Genomic DNA, 5093 nt, shown 5'->3' on the forward strand with positions numbered 1-5093 from the left:
TATATATATATATATATATATATATATACCCTTAATGACTTGGTCATTAGTAATTATGAAGGAGATTACTTTTTTGTCAAGCTTTCTTAATTTTTGTCGTTTTTAATACATGATGTAGTTGATAGGGGAGGCTTTTATTTAAGTATATAACCATGTGCTCGCATAAACACAAGTTAGGAAAATAACAAGTTTTATATGATAAAAATGGGGCACATATTCTAACAAATATTCAATTCTCTCTACTTAAACTCTAACTGGTGGCTTCACAAATCATCGTGGGTAGGCCGCTCGAATATAAATATTTTATTTCGTACAAAAAATACATAGTATTTGAAATAAATTTTAATTTGTGAATCAAAACAATTTAATATGAATATATTTATTTAAATTTAATAAGCTAATTTAATATTTATTAATCTTATTTTAAAAAAGTGTAAGCTAAGATTAATTAATCAGCTGAAGCTGTTATTTTTCTTAAAAATTAAGTTTGGAAAGTGCTCCGGCTCGAGCGTGCCCACATGGCACTGGGGCATTGTAGTTACGGACGAGGGCAGAACCATATGGTGTAGAGGCGCTCTAGGAAAGGAGCACGTGTTCGCATGGAATAATTTATAGAATTTAACACTTTTAATGACCTGTTTTAATGTCAGAGTTTATAGAAAATCAAATCAGTCCTAAACTCTTAAAATTGAGGTTGAAAGCTTTAAAACTCAACTTTAAAATAATTGAAGATTATTTTGATACTTCTATAAATTTTGAGATTGAAAGGTTCTCATATAAATAGTCAACGAATATTTTGGCAGTTTACTCTTTAATATCTTACATCTAAACTTTATTTTTATATTATATCACCAAAATTTTGTATATCAAATAAAAAATATTATTTTTTACTTTTAAAAATTGAAATAAATATTTTCATTTATAGGTAAGATGGTGAATGCATATATATATATATATATATACACATGAGAGTTGGAGAGAGAGAGATAAATATATATATATAAATAAATTAAAGTGTTTGATATGTAGATATATATTGATTGAGCGATATGATGTAAATCGTCCTTATTTATTTGTTTTTTTTATTATTTCGGCGTGGTACACTTCTCCATAAGATCAACGAGCTGCAGTATAATTATGTCGCTCAAAATCGTTAGGTCATAAAGTAGGTGCATTTGTGACATTACATTTTTAAAATTTTGTAAATTAAAATTATGATTATATTGTAATTAAAATGTTTTAATGATGATATTTGTTTAAAAGAGTTTATAGAGTTTGAAAATTTTATTGATTTTGTACATCGAAAATGTGTCGGCGCTTATCATGAGAAGATCTAATGGTCAATAAAAGAAGAGTAAAACGAATGAATGCCCACTGACAGAAGATCATGAAGTCAACTTATATGACTGATTGCAGCCGTCTGAGCCAAAGTTAGCAAAAACCAAAGTTATTCGAGTCACAAAAGACGACCAAATAATCCGAATTTAAGTCGTTTGGTCAGAAACGAAACAAAGAGATATATAAGCCAACCAACATAAAAAAAATTGACTAGATTAAAACCCTAGTCTCTCGACAACCACAATCATGCCGGAGAGGTCCAGATGCTCCTCTATCTATTATCAAGGGTCGACAATCAAACTAATTTAACTGATTGAACAATCCTGCCGATCTGAAGGCCATCAAGTTCAACCGACCAACAACACCGGCTAAACCTAACAGACTGAGCTATCGAACCAAAAACAAATGAGCTCAATTGACCGAGCCAGAGAGTAGCCAAACGATTGACTCATTTATGCAAACCACCTAGAATATCTTGCACAACTCTCAATAAAAGCATGAGAAAAAATGTAACATTTTATTATACAATCTCTTTTATAAATAGAAAAATCATTTCATGTACAAGAAATAACATGTACACACGATTTGAGTCAAAAAGGCCGTGAAATGTCAACATAATTAATACAATTGTCTCTCTCTCTCCTTATCTCTTTCAAGCTTTATTATTATTATTATTATTATTATTATTTTCCAAAATATAATTCGAAATTGATTTTATTTGGCTCACCAATAAATCAATTAGTATTTATCAACTTTATTAAAGGGCGGTGCAATCGAGAAATTTATTGGCTCATTGAAATTTTATTTGAATAAAAAAATAAATAATAAGAATAAATAAATAAAACATATGCTCAAAAAAAAAAAAAAATCCTTTAAAAGAAAGGTTTCAAGTCTTTCGCGGGCACCGTAATCTGGGAAGTGTAATAATATATGCAATTATATATTTACATGCATAACCTTCAACATTATCACTCTCATTAGCTTTTAAAAAAAATAAAATATAAATTTTCGTACCACGTGTTTATAGTACTTAAGCATAAAAAAGCTAAAATTATTTGATTACTTGAAAGCATTGTAGGGTGGTTGTGGGCGGCAAAAAAGAGAAGTGACTCCTTGACCTTTTTCGTACCAAAGGATTTTAATAGCCATATCCTTCTTACAACAACCATTGAATGTTTACAATTGTAGTTTTATGTTAAATAATTGAGTGACTTGTTAGATTCTTCTTGTCGAGATGCTCAATTTGACAGTAAGGTTGTCATATTTGGAATCTTTTGGATCTTTTAATAATACATCAAAAAAATCTTGAAAGTTATTTAACGACTTGATTTGGGCTTGATTTGAGTCGGATTGAACCAATTTTTATTTCGTTAGGTCTGTCTCGTTTAATCGGCTAGTTCGACTATAAATTTGCTGAAATTAGAAATTTGGTTGATGTTTAATCGAAATTTGAGCATTTCTTGTTCAAAAATTATTTTGAGATGTGTCACGCATTGAGATTCATGTCGGATGATGAAAACTTATTAATACAATTTCAATGATATTTTTAAGTGATATTAAAGTTTAGAGTGATATATTTATGTAAATATGAATGTTTAGGTACGAGACATGCAAACACATAAGAATTGTGTGGCATATATATATATATATATATCACACACTATATATATATATATATATATATATATATATGCCTAAATTTAAATTATTGTTTATTTTTATAACTTAATTTGTTAGTCAAAAAAATATATTAGCAGATTAAAGATCTGTTTAGGGCAGTTGAAGCTTATCCAACTTATTCTAATAAGTTGTTAATCAGCAGCTGATCCAAATAGCTGGCTGAGTGTTTGGTTTGTAGGTTTGGGAAATAGTTGATTTACAGCTGTTTCTGGATAAATGACCATTTTGTCTCTAATCTGGTTAAGATGACTAGCTGTTTGATTTGTGCGTTTGGAGAACAGCTGATTTACAGTTGTTTCTGGATAAATGACTATTTTGTCAATGTACAGTTGTGTTGTTTGCAATAGAATTGTCATGACTATATATTTGATAGTTTAGAACCAAATAAATCACTTCATAATAATACAAAAAAAGAGATATACATCTCACTTAAGAGAGGGTACGATGGAACCTAAAAAAAAAAAGAAATGTGAGTGTTTGTTTGTGTGTGAAGCAAAGTTGGCTCAAATGACCATAGTCGTCGAGAATCTAAAAAGTCCAATAGCGTTCTATGATATTTGACTTGTTGAATTCCTTTCTTTTCTTCAATTTTATTTCCTGAACACATGTTTTCTCCTTATTTGATATTCAAAAAAGGGTTGGCTTATGAAGAAAGCACAAAAATATATGTATTCTATGGCAGTGCCATCATAAGTATCGCCACTTAAATGTCGAAGTAGTTACTAAGAAGACTTATATCAAATACGATGAACCATGTTATCATGATCAAAGTGGCATAGTTTAATTGTAATATATGTCTCTCATATTGATGATATGTCAAGAGGTCTCTAAAAGGGTCCAAGGGGTGTGCTAAACTTATTGAAATTAAAAAACATGAAATGCCAAATGGTGAATTTGATATGGTGTCCTAGACTTTTCATGTGCCTGACATAATATGACTCTCTAGAAGCGTTTGTGCTTCAAAAAAAAAGAAATAAATATTATGAAGGTAATAGACCATGCCCGAAGGGAAAAACTATATTGCTTAAGGGGGCAATGTTATCCTATTTGGAGATTACATTTGTCTGGTTTGGCAACATCTTCAAAAAATAATTTCGCAAATGACATAAATATTGTTCTGATAACATCAAAGTATCAGCTAAATATGTCGGCTATGAAAAATGACAACAAATAAACAACGTAAGAATCATTTATCATTCCAGATACTGTTTACATTGTTTAAATAAAATGCATTGAACCAAGTATGTTGCATTCAATGGACACTAGTATTGTCCGAGTAGATTTGTTATCCATACAACTCTGATCTTGATAGCATCAAATCAAACACCTAAGTACCATTTAAGAACGCCAATCAATTTTGCTTATAAATAACGCAACTTGTTCCAATTCTATATACATAACAGGGTAAACCAAAGAATTACATCATGCAGAAAAGAACAACTTGTTTCACAGGTTGTCAGGATCTCCCCCTCAAAGCTAGACAGAAGCAACAGATACTACCGCAGACGGGCAGCACCCGCCTGGACATAACCCTCATTCCGCCTCTCTCTCTCTCTCTTCTCAGTTGCTGCTGTTTTTTTCCACCCTTCTCAAACTTTGATTCAGTTAAGAGTAAATCCAATTAAATCAATTAATTTCGGATTAACGTTAAAAGAGAGAGAACATTTGGATTTATTGGAGCACCGGATTTAAGAAGTTTAGGTTAGTTGAAAGAATCTGGGCTTACGTTGGTTCAACTATGGTTCAAACCGGTCCCATGGGCCCAGACGGTTCGTCATCTCATGACTCCCATTTCTTCTGTCTCCATGACAACAAACTATTACCAAAAATTGCATATATAAACATCAACAGCCACATCATCAGAGCATTCTGCAGCACCTATCCACTGCCAAATTGCTGTGGCCCCCCCTCTCAAATTGGAAATAATGATGGCAGACCAAAATGCGTAATATATATATATAATGCAAGATATTTTCTAAAGACAATATAATCATCTCTAGAGTAAAATTCTCAAACAAATAAATAAATAAATAAATAAAAACAAAATTAAAAATAAAAAGTCATGCATACCACAT

The sequence above is a fragment of the Phalaenopsis equestris genome, unplaced genomic scaffold (genome assembly GCF_001263595.1).
Source record: "Phalaenopsis equestris unplaced genomic scaffold, ASM126359v1 Scaffold000002, whole genome shotgun sequence".
Classification (NCBI taxonomy): domain Eukaryota; kingdom Viridiplantae; phylum Streptophyta; class Magnoliopsida; order Asparagales; family Orchidaceae; genus Phalaenopsis; species Phalaenopsis equestris.